This window comes from Ambystoma mexicanum, chromosome 8, assembly GCF_040938575.1.
Source record: "Ambystoma mexicanum isolate Mex_15411 chromosome 8, UKY_AmexF1_1, whole genome shotgun sequence".
Classification (NCBI taxonomy): Eukaryota; Metazoa; Chordata; class Amphibia; order Caudata; family Ambystomatidae; genus Ambystoma; species Ambystoma mexicanum.
Window position 1 is genome coordinate 453,266,419 of NC_090929.1, and position 14,623 is coordinate 453,281,041.

Here is a 14,623-nt window from a genome sequence, read left to right on the forward strand (position 1 = left end):
GGTGCACACCATGAAGAGGTCCTCAGGAACTGCCTTTGAGAAATTCCTGCCCGCTTTCGTGGGACGCCCAGCAGACCGGAAAGGCAGAGTGGCAGGTTGGGGGAGAGCCGGTGTCCGAACAACAGCAGCGGATCACAGAGTGTAAGTATAGACTCAGCTATATGACAAGCAGGGGACGGAGTGGACAGGTTCTGCTCCATGGTTGTGTTGAGATTTTGGTTTAGTAAGGAGCGTTGTTGCGCACCTTTTTTCTTGACTAGGGAACATTCGGTCTTGGGACGATGAGTTTGAGCAGTCAGCTTAGACGATTGACTTAAGGGTATGCATGAAAAAAGATAAATAAATATCAGATTTCATGTGGGTTGAGCGTTGTAGCTTCGGTCATGGATGAAGCTATCCCCACGTATAGGGCTTAGCAGACGAAGCTAGCTTGTATTACGGTAGGTGTTCTCCTGGTTAAGTCTTGCAGATGCATTTTATATATAAGACAACGCTATAGATACAGTTAGATCACATGAATTATTGGTTTTCCCTGTTCGGTAGGCAGGAAGACATCTGCATATATTGTAGAGGAGCAGCTGCATGCCCCTGTAGGAAGTCCTGCCACCCTGCCCCCTGTATGTTGGAATCCTGAGATTGTGCCATGCTTGACACCAGCAGTTGTGACCATACCAGATTGAATATTCGAAAGAAGGTATCCTCTGAGAAAACCCTATCAAATATATCCCTGAAGAGATGACAATCTGAGGGAGGAACTCCCTGAAGGAATATGAAAAAGAGTGAAAGCCAAGCGTGATGCCCTCAGAATACTGGCTGAAGAGAAGGCATGGATCTTATAGAAACTGATGACGAGGTTAAGAATCAAGTAACCTTTCATATGCAAAAAGAAGATTGCACGTGTGCGAAGCACTGCAGAAAATGCAAGCTGTTCAATAACTTTATAGACGCTGTAACGCAAGTAGATTAAGTAATCTTAGAAGCTGGCTGTATTTAGTCAATAGACTGCAGGAGAAGCCGCCATTGTATAGAAACTGAACATCAGTTTCATGAATTTAGTAAGCCAGGACCCATGGAGAGAAGAGGCGAGAACTGTGTTGCAGCAAGAATAAGTTGAGATTGTGGATACGAATGGCGAGGCTGTCTGGCCTGCTACCAAAGTGGAAGCAGCTAAGACCGGTTGTCTATTTTTGAAGGCAGTGAATGTGAGAAGTTGAATCATCTCTTGTTAAGGTGCAAAGAAAGAGCACCAAGCGTGCCAAGTTTTATTCATTTAAGACATTTATATGCTGCAAAATGGACCAAATCGTGAGCCAATGATGGAAATAGAGTTGAGCGTGTTCTAGAACAACGATAGTGCATGCTCGCACTCTCTAATTTTCCCAGCGACAAGAATACTTTGCAAGACCAAGTTCAAAGACAATCTTATTGGCAGAAGGCATGGGTGATGAGAGATGATGGGCTAATTGTGTGGGGAGGTAAAGTCAAGTCCACCTCCTGACACCTGAGTCTGAACGTACGTGCTGCTAATTGAACAGAATGTTCCAGACATGACACAAGTGTGCCAACCAATTTTAGTGGGCCGTATAATGAAGGGCCTTATAGTTTGAGTGCCAATGATGTACCGTATACCTAATTGTGTTGAAGAGGACAGGTTTTAGAGGCATACATAAGTTGTTCACCTTACAGTAGATATCCAATCACAATCCCACCCCGTATAGAAAGTATACTTAGATGTTTCCCTTGAAAGTATCACAATCCCTCGTAGGTTTTTCTTATTTGCCCTTTAGTATGACATCACGTCTGACATATTTTTTACATATTAAGCTGTTTTTATAAGAAATACACAGAGCTCGAGCGGATGTCCATTGTAACTCCCTGTTTTAGATAATTGTTAATAAAACAGCAACCTTTGCCATCTTCCTGAGTTAGTTAGATTATTAGGTGTCAGAGTTATTCTGCATCCCCATCTATTGCATGCACGATACCCAAAGGGCCATATGCTCACGTGTTAGTGGTGCGGATGTTTGGAAAAGATCCAAACTAGTTTGTCCCCAGTCTTTCGGACAATGGAGTATCCTCCGCCATTAGCCGGAAGATCGCAGGGTTTCCTGTGGAGCGCTGCCGATAGAAATAAACTTGCAAGACGAACCGAGACGGTAGGCAGGTCCCACTTTGACGAAATCCCTGCCTGGTTTCCACGGGCGTTATGCGGATGAAAGGCGAAGTGGTCGGATTGGAGGAGGTGATACCGAAGGCCTTGAGTCGATTAATGAACAAATAGTGAGTAGACTAAGGGGAATGGCAAATGAAGGGGATGGGATTGTGATAACTTTTAAGTAACAGGAAATATTGTGTGAAGAAAAGGTAGCTCCTAGAGTCCTGGCTCAAGGGAGTTTCAGAAGGAGACATTTCAAATCCCAACGGGGGTAGAACAGAAATATATAACGCGTAAACTGGTTTGCGTAATGTGACATCTCAAACCCTTTATAGGGTATAAAGTAAAGTCGAGAGAGAATAAAATGATCACAGTGTTTGTCACGCTCACCTGATTCCCACGGAGGCGCTGGTCTGGCTTCGAGTGCTGATGAAGCGCAGGACTCTGAAGATGGCCTCACTGGTTCGCAGGAATATTCCCCTGTGCGTGAAAAGGGAGTATTACCTACTGACGGAACAATGCTCAAGTCTCCCACTCCCTTCCAACCCTCCACGATACCCTTCCTTGATTCCCCGTGAAGTCTCACCTTAGGGTCTGGAAGGATGAGTTCTCCATCCTGCTTCTGATGCAGGGGCACGTTGAAACCCAGTTACTTCACTGGATTGAGGTTTGATGGGAGTTCAAATAAGCTTGACTATTCAGGTAAGGCGCTGTAAGAGTTCTGTAGCAAGTTCAAAAGTTCAAGCTTAATAATAATGTTCTTTGTCTTATTGCAGCAAGCGCTAACGCTTATGTCTTTTTCCCCTTAGGGGCCGGGGTTCGGAATGCCGGTGATATGGCGCCGACCCAAAGTGAAACGTGCAGTTCCAGTAAATGACAGGTAAGTTCTGGATGAGCGTTCGGGTAATGTCTTTGCATTCGCTCATTCAATGTCTTTGTCTTTTTTCCCCATAGGGGCCGGGGTCCGGAATGCCAGGATGCGGCAGGACCCGAAATGAAATGGGAATGACCCAACAGGTAAGTCTTAGAAGGAAACTGAGCTTTTCCTATTCCCTTCCTTCTCTCACCTTGTTTTCTTGTCTTTTTCTCTCTAGGCTCTGGGAAGTGGCTGCGGATCCGGACGATCGCTGCTGAAGATGGAAATGCCCTGGAAAGGTGAGTGAAATGCAGCGCTGCAGCGATCGAAGCGAAATGCTTTTAAAATGATGTCTTCCCTTTCAGGATCGTCGGTGTGACGTCTCCGTGATGCAGCTTTAGCAGGTAAAGTCTTCTTTCTCTCCAATTCTCTCTTAGCAGGTGACCCAGGATGCTGACAGGCGTGGCTGAAGTCCAGATGCAGGAGCTGACACGGTGAGCGTCCAGCTGCGAGGAGCAGAACAACGCTGAGCGTGAGTTGCTGATCGGGCGTGGTTTAAATAGCTTTGGCAGAAGTTCCAGGTATCCTTCCACCGATCACACCCAGGGGAAAGTAGTTCCACAGGTAAAGTAGTTCCATTCAGGCCTCAAGAGGGCCTGGATGTAGCAGCATGGTCTGCATCAGGTAAGTGCACCTTAAAACACTTGAACACATGTCTAGCTTTATGAGCCTGGCGCCTAAGGCGCCAGGACAGGGGTCCAACATGAGCCTGGCGCCTAAGGCTCCAGGACTGTGTCCAAAGGGCCCCAGCTTGGGCCCGCTGGCACTTCCCTGGGGGAAATGATGCCTGCCTCTGTGGTTGCTGGGTCGAACCTGGCTCCTTGGAGGTAGGCATCATGACAGTACCCCCCTCAAGGCCCCTCCCAAGGTTGTTCCCTCCGGGGGTCTTGTTCGGAAATCTCCGGTGGAACCTTTGTATTAATCGAGGTGCGTGAACATGGTTACTAGGCTCCCACGATCTCTCCTGAGGTCCATATCCCTTCCAGTCAACAAGATAGAAGAGTTTGGACTTTAACACCTTGGAGCCTAAAATGTCTTTAACTTCGAATTCTAATTCCCCTTCAATTTGAACTGGGTCTGGACGCTTGGACAGTCGGGTCCCTGGTTGTACTGGCTATAAAAGTGATGCATGAAAAACTGGATGAATACGCATGTTAGACGGTAAATCCAGTTTAAAGGCCACGGGATTGATTATAGCCTTGATGGGATAAGGTCCTATGAATCTGGGATTGAAGGTCCGCGGGCCCTTGAGGGGTAAATGTTTCGTTGCTAGCCATACCTGATCTCCAACTTGGTAAGGAGGAGTTTTACTTCGGTGCAAATCAGCGTTTTCTTTATACTTTTTCTTGGCTTGCTGTAAATGAGTTGCAGCTTCTTTGAAGGCTTGGGTTATTGTGGAATGCAGATGATTCACTGCGGGCATTTCCAGGGTCAGAGGTGGATCTAGATCAGAGGTCCGAGGATGGTGACCATACAAAGTATAAAAAGGAGTTTGTCCGGTTCCAGAATGCACTGAATTGTTGTATGCATATTCTGCGATCCAAAGGATGTCTTTCCAATTTAACTCGGATTGGTGTAACATGCACTGAAGATATTGCTCGAGAGTCTGATTGGTTCTCTCGGTTTGTCCGTCGGTCTGGGGGTGGTGGCTGGTGGATAGCCGCACATCTATTTGTGCTAGTTGGCAACACTTCTTCCAAAAATGGGAGATAAATTGACTTCCACGATCCGAGACTAATATGGAAGGGAAACCATGTATGCAAACTATATTCTCCAGAAATTCCTTGGCCAAGGTGGAAGCTGAAGGCAAACCTTTTAAAGGGATAAAGTGGGCCATTTTGGAGAATAGATCCACAATTACAAGAATAGTGTTGTAACCAGCACAAGGAGGCAGATCAGTTATAAAGTCCATTGACAAGGTGTGCCATGGTGCCGGTGGAATATCCAAGGGTTGAAGTAGGTCGGCTGGCCTTTTCTTTTGACCCTTGTTTTGGGTGCAAATTCCGCAAGACAATACAAAAGACTTTATGTCTTTTCTCCAAGAAGGCCACCAGAAGTGGTGTTTGATTTTTTCCTCTGTTTTAGCGATACTAGGGTGTCCTTCCATTAATGATTCATGATGATGGGCAATAACAAGTTCTTGCAATTCTTTACTAGGCAGAAACAACCGCTCCTGGAAGTAGAGTAAGTCATCCTTAGCGGTGTAATGAGGACCCTTTTGACTCCATTCCAGTAAGGCTGAAGAGTCTAGAAGTTGTTTTACTTGCGTTCGGATGTCCTCAATAGTTTGCAATGAAGTTAGGCCTAAGATTCTTTGTTCAGGTATGATTGGCACAGGTTCTAAACTCAAATTGGGTTCTTCCATGCCAATCCGGGATAAGGCGTCCGCTTTACCATTCTTGCAGCCAGGGCGATAGGTAATTACAAAATCAAATTCCGCAAAGAATAGAGCCCATCGGAGTTGTCGTGAAGATTGAGCCTTGGCCGTCTTTAAATACTATAAATTTCTGTGGTCCGTAATTACGGTGATGGTGTGTCTTGCCCCGAGAAGGTAGTGACGTCAAGCCTTGAAAGCAGATTTAATAGCCAGTAACTCTTTGTCGGTAATTGCATAGTTGATTTCAGGAGGAGAAAATTTACTGGACCAAAAGGCCACAGGGTGTAGTTGGTTAGTTTCTGGGTCTCTTTGCGACAGGACAGCTCCCATGGCCGAACTGGATGCGTCGGTTTCCACAATGTAAGGGAGATCTGGGTGCGGGTGCTTCAATATAGGTGCAGAGGTGAATTTGGTTTTCAGGTCCTGAAAGGCTTGTTCGGCCTCAAGAGTCCATTCAAAGTGTTTGTTTTTCTTTAGGAGAGCTGTGATGGGTTGGACTGTTCGGGAAAATTCCGGGATGAATCTTCGATAGAAATTGGCGAAGCCGAGCATGCTCTGAACTCCCTTCACCGAGCTAGGAGATGGCCATTTGAGGATGGCGTCCACCTTTCGCGAGTCCATTCGGACTCCTTGAGGTGTCAGGATGAATCTGAGAAACTCCACTTCTGTGGTATGAAAAACGCATTTTTCGAGCTTTGCAAATAGTCTGTGCTGGCGCAATTTCTCAAGAACTGCCCTGACATGTTTTCTGTGATCGGATTCTGAAGAGGAGTACACCAGGATGTCGTCGATATAAACAATGACACAGACGTCGATAAGTTCCCGAAGAACATCATTCATAAAGTACTGAAAGGCGGCAGGTGCATTGCACAAACCGAAGGGCATCACCTGATATTCGAAGAGCCCAAATTTGGTGCGGAATGCAGTCTTCCATTCGTCGCCTTCTTTTATACGCACCAGGTGATAAGCTCCTCGGAGATCTAACTTGGTGTACACACAAGCGTCTTTCACCTGGTCGATAAGCTCAGGGATCAGGGGCAGAGGATAACGATTCTTAATCGTTATTTGATTTAGGGCGCGATAGTCTATACATGTTCTAAGGTCGCCCTCTTTTTTCGGCACGAAGAACAGAGCTGAGGAGACAGGAGACTTGGACGGGCGAATAAAACCATTGGCTAGGTACTGATCTAAATACTGACGCAAATGTAGGTTCTCAGGTTCCGTAAGAGCATAAATCCTACTACAAGGTAGTTGAGCATTGGGTGCCAGATCGATTTGGCAATCATAAGACCGATGGGGAGGTAACGTGTTAGCCTGTTCCTTCTGAAAAACGCCCTGGAATTCTTGGTATTCTGACGGTAGCTGTACAGGGGTGGAAGTTGCTGAGGCTAGACCCATAACTGGACTTCTTGGGTAACAAGTTGGTTCACAATCAGGAAAACTTATCTTCTTTGCTCGCCAGTCAATTCTGGGATTATGTGTTTCTAACCAAGGAATTCCAAGAATTACTTGAAATTGTGGGGCCTTGGTCACATCAAACACGATTGCTTCCCGATGTCCATGCTGACCCACCAGAGTCATTTCAACAGTGGAATGCGTTACCGGCCCTGAGGCTATTTCGGTTCCATCTACTGTAGTAATGACATCTTGGGTTACTTTCGGGCGGAGAGGGAGCTTAATCCTGGAAGCCAATTCACGGTCTATGTAGTTTCCAATAGCTCCACTGTCGATGTATGCTTTTATAGCATGCAACAGCTGAGGCTGTTTTGGGTCCACGAGCACCATTGGCATGACAAAATGCGAGGTCAAAGAGTTTGTTTTCAAGCTCAGCAAGCGGACCCCTACGCTTGTCGGGCTAGGTCGTTTCCCGAATCAGTTGTCAATAAATCGTTATCAGTGGCTCCAACCACCTTCTTAGGTGGTTTAACCGGACAATTTCGAAGAAAGTGACCGGAAGTCCCGCAATACAGGCAAAGTTGCATTTGCCGCCTTCTCTCTCGTTCCTTCTGTGTTAATGGTCATTTAACACCACAGATTTGCATAGGTTCGGATACGTCGGTACTCTTGGAGTTAGCGTGGGTTTTGATCGGTACTCGGGTTTCGTACTTGAACCGATCTGCTTTTCTATTTTGAAGTCTGTGATCAAGTTGAACCACCAAATCTATGTAGTCTGCGCAGACCTGGGGTGGATCTACTATCTGAGCTAGAACATCCTTAAGCTCTCCGCACAGGCCTCGATGAAACAATGTGATCCTTTTGTTTTCTGGCCATCTAGTTTCCACAACCAGTCTATTAAAGGTGGCAACGTAGGACAGAAGATCCTGATTACCTTGTCGTAAGGATAGCAGTTCGTTATCAAGGGCCTGTCCTTGAGAGTGTCGAGCAAACAATCTTTCCATGCTGGCCTGGAAACCCTGAAAATTCTGGAGAATGGGATCATCCTGATTTACCAATGGAATAGACCAATCGGCAGCACTGCCACTGAGGTAAAATAGTATAAGGGCTACCTTGGTTTGGTCGTTAGGGAAGGCCCCGGGTCTGCATAGAAAGTGTAAACGACATTGGTTCATAAAGACGGCATATTTCTTGGGATCCCCTGCAAAACGTTCAGGCGGGGCCAAAGGCATGTGTCCGGGTAGATTGATTTGTACCGGGTTATCCAAACCCATTGATGTGGAAGTATCTCCGGAATTAGGTAAAGGAGTGTGCCCTGCCTGGGCCTGCAATAACCTTTTGGCCAGGTCATCTGTTCTTTCCTTGGATAGGATCAGTTCTCTTTTGAGAGCGTTAGTCTCCTGGCGGGCTAAGTGCACTTCTGCCCGTAATTCCCCCAAAAGCTGGGCTAGCTGATCTGTCTCGGAAGTCTCCATAGCGCCCGGGTGGGAAATTGTGGGTAGGCTTCGCGTTCTGTCACGCTCACCTGATTCCCACAGAGGTGCTAGTCTGGCTTCGAGTGCTGATGAAGCGCAGGACTCTGAAGATGGCCTCACTGGTTCGCAGGAATATTCCCCTGTGCGTGAAAAGTGAATATTACCTACTGACGGAACAATGCTCAAGTCTCCCACTCCCTTCCAACCCTCCACGATACCCTTCCTTGATTCCCCGTGAAGTCTCACCTTAGGGTCTGGAAGGATGAGTTCTCCATCCTGCTTCTGATGCAGGGGCGCGTTGAAACCCAGTTACTTCACTGGATTGAGGTTTGATGGGAGTTCAAATAAGCTTGACTATTCAGGTAAGGCGCTGTAAGAGTTCTGTAGCAAGTTCAAAAGTTCAAGCTTAATAATAATGTTCTTTGTCTTATTGCAGCAAGCGCTAACGCTTATGTCTTTTTCCCCTTAGGGGCCGGGGTTCGGAATGCCGGAGATATGGCGCCGACCCGAAGTGAAACGTGCAGTTCCAGTAAATGACAGGTAAGTTCTGGATGAGCGTTCGGGTAATGTCTTTGCATTTGCTCATTCAATGTCTTTGTCTTTTTTCCCCATAGGGGCCGGGGTCCGGAATGCCAGGATGCGGCAGGACCCGAAATGAAATGGGAATGACCCAACAGGTAAGTCTTAGAAGGAAACTGAGCTTTTCCTATTCCCTTCCTTCTCTCACCTTGTGTTCTTGTCTTTTTCTCTCTAGGCTCTGGGAAGTGGCCGCGGATCCGGACGATCGCTGCTGAAGATGGAAATGCCCTGGAAAGGTGAGTGAAATGCAGCGCTGCAGCGATCGAAGCAAAATGCTTTTAAAATGATGTCTTCCCTTTCAGGATCGTCGGTGTGAAGTCTCTGTGATGCAGCTTTAGCAGGTAAGGTCTTCTTTCTCTCCAATTCTCTCTTAGCAGGTGACCCAGGATGCTGACAGGCGTGGCTGAAGTCCAGATGCAGGAGCTGACACGGTGAGCGTCCAGCTGCGAGGAGCAGAACAACGCAAAGCGTGAGTTGCTGATCGGGCGTGGTTTAAATAGCTTTGGCAGAAGTTCCAGGTATCCTTCCACCGATCACACCCAGGGGAAAGTAGTTCCACAGGTAAAGTAGTTCCATTCAGGCCTCAAGAAGGCCTGGATGTAGCAGCATGGTCTGCATCAGGTAAGTGCACCTTAAAACACTTGAACACATGTCTAGCTTTATGAGCCTGGCGCCTAAGGCGCCAGGACAGGGGTCCAACATGAGCCTGGCGCCTAAGGCTCCAGGACTGTGTCCAAAGGGCCCCAGCTTGGGCCCGCTGGCACTTCCCTGGGGGAAATGATGCCTGCCTCTGTGGTTGCTGGGTCGAACCTGGCTCCTTGGAGGTAGGCATCATGACAGTACCCCCCTCAAGGCCCCTCCCAAGGTTGTTCCCTCCGGGGGTCTTGTTCGGAAATCTCCGGTGGAACCTTTGTATTAATCGAGGTGCGTGAACATGGTTACTAGGCTCCCACGATCTCTCCTGAGGTCCATATCCCTTCCAGTCAACAAGATAGAAGAGTTTGGACTTTAACACCTTGGAGCCTAAAATGTCTTTAACTTCGAATTCTAATTCCCCTTCAATTTGAACTGGGTCTGGACGCTTGGACAGTCGGGTCCCTGGTTGTACTGGCTATAAAAGTGATGCATGAAAAACTGGATGAATACGCATGTTAGACGGTAAATCCAGTTTAAAGGCCACGGGATTGATTATAGCCTTGATGGGATAAGGTCCTATGAATCTGGGATTGAAGGTTCGCGGGCCCTTGAGGGGTAAATGTTTCGTTGCTAGCCATACCTGATCTCCAACTTGGTAAGGAGGAGTTTTACTTCGGTGCAAATCAGCGTTTTCTTTATACTTTTTCTTGGCTTGCTGTAAATGAGTTGCAGCTTCTTTGAAGGCTTGGGTTATTGTGGAATGCAGATGATTCACTGCGGGCATTTCCAGGGTCAGAGGTGGATCTAGATCAGAGGTCCGAGGATGGTGACCATACAAAGTATAAAAAGGAGTTTGTCCGGTTCCAGAATGCACTGAATTGTTGTATGCATATTCTGCGATCCAAAGGATGTCTTTCCAATTTAACTCGGATTGGTGTAACATGCACTGAAGATATTGCTCGAGAGTCTGATTGGTTCTCTCGGTTTGTCCGTCGGTCTGGGGGTGGTGGCTGGTGGATAGCCGCACATCTATTTGTGCTAGTTGGCAACACTTCTTCCAAAAATGGGAGATAAATTGACTTCCACGATCCGAGACTAATATGGAAGGGAAACCATGTATGCAAACTATATTCTCCAGAAATTCCTTGGCCAAGGTGGAAGCTGAAGGCAAACCTTTTAAAGGGATAAAGTGGGCCATTTTGGAGAATAGATCCACAATTACAAGAATAGTTTTGTAACCAGCACAAGGAGGCAGATCAGTTATAAAGTCCATTGACAAGGTGTGCCATGGTGCCGGTGGAATATCCAAGGGTTGAAGTAGGTCGGCTGGCCTTTTCTTTTGACCCTTGTTTTGGGTGCAAATTCCGCAAGACAATACAAAAGACTTTGTCTTTTCTCCAAGAAGGCCACCAGAAGTGGTGTTTGATTTTTTCCTCTGTTTTAGCGATACCAGGGTGTCCTTCCATTAATGATTCATGATGATGGGCAATAACAAGTTCTTGCAATTCTTTACTAGGCAGAAACAACCACTCCTGGAAGTAGAGTAAGTCATCCTTAGCGGTGTAATGAGGACCCTTTTGACTCCATTCCAGTAAGGCTGAAGAGTCTAGAAGTTGTTTTACTTGCGTTCGGATGTCCTCAATAGTTTGCAATGAAGTTAGGCCTAAGATTCTTTGTTCAGGTATGATTGGCACAGGTTCTAAACTCAAATTGGGTTCTTCCATGCCAATCCGGGATAAGGCGTCCGCTTTACCATTCTTGCAGCCAGGGCGATAGGTAATTACAAAATCAAATTCCGCAAAGAATAGAGCCCATCGCAGTTGTCGTGAAGATTGAGCCTTGGCCGTCTTTAAATACTATACATTTCTGTGGTCCGTAATTACGGTGATGGTGTGTCTTGCCCCGAGAAGGTAGTGACGTCAAGCCTTGAAAGCAGATTTAATAGCCAGTAACTCTTTGTCGGTAATTGCATAGTTGATTTCAGGAGGAGAAAATTTCCTGGACCAAAAGGCCACAGGGTGTAGTTGGTTAGTTTCTGGGTCTCTTTGCGACAGGACAGCTCCCATGGCCGAACTGGATGCGTCGGTTTCCACAATGTAAGGGAGATCTGGGTGCGGGTGCTTCAATATAGGTGCAGAGGTGAATTTGGTTTTCAGGTCCTGAAAGGCTTGTTCGGCCTCAAGAGTCCATTCAAAGTGTTTGTTTTTCTTTAGGAGAGCTGTGATGGGTTGGACTGTTCGGGAAAATTCCGGGATGAATCTTCGATAGAAATTTGCGAAGCCGAGCATGCTCTGAACTCCCTTCACCGAGCTAGGAGATGGCCATTTGAGGATGGCATCCACCTTTCGCGAGTCCATTCGGACTCCTTGAGGTGTCAGGATGAATCCGAGAAACTCCACTTCTGTGGTATGAAAAACGCATTTTTCGAGCTTTGCAAATAGTCTGCTGGCGCAATTTCTCAAGAACTGCCCTGACATGTTTTCTGTGATCGGATTCTGAAGAGGAGTACACCAGGATGTCGTCGATATAAACAATGACACAGACGTCGATAAGTTCCCGAAGAACATCATTCATAAAGTACTGAAAGGCGGCAGGTGCATTGCACAAACCGAAGGGCATCACCTGATATTCAAAGAGCCCAAATTTGGGGCGGAATGCAGTCTTCCATTCGTCGCCTTCTTTTATACGCACCAGGTGATAAGCTCCTCGGAGATCTAACTTGGTGTACACACAAGCGTCTTTCACCTGGTCGATAAGCTCAGGGATCAGGGGCAGAGGATAACGATTCTTAATCGTTATTTGATTTAGGGCGCGATAGTCTATACATGTTCTAAGGTCGCCCTCTTTTTTCGGCACGAAGAACAGAGCTGAGGAGACAGGAGACTTGGACGGGCGAATAAAACCATTGGCTAGGTACTGATCTAAATACTGACGCAAATGTAGGTTCTCAGGTTCCGTAAGAGCATAAATCCTACTACAAGGTAGTTGAGCATTGGGTACCAGATCGATTTGGCAATCATAAGACCGATGGGGAGGTAACTTGTTAGCCTGTTCCTTCTGAAAAACGTCCTGGAATTCTTGGTATTCTGACGGTAGCTGTACAGGGGTGGAAGTTGCTGAGGCTAGACCCATAACTGGACTTCTTGGGTAACAAGTTGGTTCACAATCAGGAAAACTTATCTTCTTTGCTCGCCAGTCAATTCTGGGATTATGTGTTTCTAACCAAGGAATTCCAAGAATTACTTGAAATTGTGGGGCCTTGGTCACATCAAACACGATTGCTTCCCGATGTCCATCCTGACCCACCAGAGTCATTTCAACAGTGGAATGCGTTACCGGCCCTGAGGCTATTTCGGTTCCATCTACTGTAGTAATGACATCTTGGGTTACTTTCGGGCGGAGAGGGAGCTTAATCCTGGAAGCCAATTCACGGTCTATGTAATTTCCAATAGCTCCACTGTCGATGTATGCTTTTATAGCATGCAACAGCTGAGGCTGTTTTGGGTCCACGAGCACCATTGGCATGACAAAATGCGAGGTCAAAGAGTTTGTTTTCAAGCTCAGCAAGCGGACCCCTACGCTTGTCGGGCTAGGTCGTTTCCCGAATCAGTTGTCAATAAATCGTTATCAGTGGCTCCAACCACCTTCTTAGGTGGTTTAACCGGACAATTTCGAAGAAAGTGACCGGAAGTCCCGCAATACAGGCAAAGTTGCATTTGCCGCCTTCTCTCTCGTTCCTTCTGTGTTAATGGTCATTTAACACCACAGATTTGCATAGGTTCGGATACGTCGGTACTCTTGGAGTTAGCGTGGGTTTTGATCGGTACTCGGGTTTCGTACTTGAACCGATCTGCTTTTCTATTTTGAAGTCTGTGATCAAGTTGAACCACCAAATCTATGTAGTCTGCGCAGACCTGGGGTGGATCTACTATCTGAGCTAGAACATCCTTAAGCTCTCCGCACAGGCCTCGATGAAACAATGTGATCCTTTTGTTTTCTGGCCATCTAGTTTCCACAACCAGTCTATTAAAGGTGGCAACGTAGGACAGAAGATCCTGATTACCTTGTCGTAAGGATAACAGTTCGTTATCAAGGGCCTGTCCTTGAGAGTGTCGAGCAAACAATCTTTCCATGCTGGCCTGGAAACCCTGAAAATTCTGGAGAATGGGATCATCCTGATTTACCAATGGAATAGACCAATCGGCAGCACTGCCACTGAGGTAAGATAGTATAAGGGCTACCTTGGTTTGGTCGTTAGGGAAGGCCCCGGGTCTGCATAGAAAGTGTAAACGACATTGGTTCATAAAGACGGCATATTTCTTGGGATCCCCTGCAAAACGTTCAGGCGGGGCCAAAGGCATGTGTCCGGGTAGATTGATTTGTACCGGGTTATCCAAACCCATTGATGTGGAAGTATCTCCGGAATTAGGTAAAGGAGTGTGCCCTGCCTGGGCCTGCAATAACCTTTTGGCCAGGTCATCTGTTCTTTCCTTGGATAGGATCAGTTCTCTTTTGAGAGCGTTAGTCTCCTGGCGGGCTAAGTGCACTTCTGCCCGTAATTCCCCCAAAAGCTGGGCTAGCTGATCTGTCTCGGAAGTCTCCATAGCGCCCGGGTGGGAAATTGTGGGTAGGCTTCGCGTTCTGTCACGCTCACCTGATTCCCACAGAGGTGCTAGTCTGGCTTCGAGTGCTGATGAAGCGCAGGACTCTGAAGATGGCCTCACTGGTTCGCAGGAATATTCCCCTGTGCGTGAAAAGTGAATATTACCTACTGACGGAACAATGCTCAAGTCTCCCACTCCCTTCCAACCCTCCACGATACCCTTCCTTGATTCCCCGTGAAGTCTCACCTTAGGGTCTGGAAGGATGAGTTCTCCATCCTGCTTCTGATGCAGGGGCGCGTTGAAACCCAGTTACTTCACTGGATTGAGGTTTGATGGGAGTTCAAATAAGCTTGACTATTCAGGTAAGGCGCTGTAAGAGTTCTGTAGCAAGTTCAAAAGTTCAAGCTTAATAATAATGTTCTTTGTCTTATTGCAGCAAGCGCTAACGCTTATGTCTTTTTCCCCTTAGGGGCCGGGGTTCGGAAT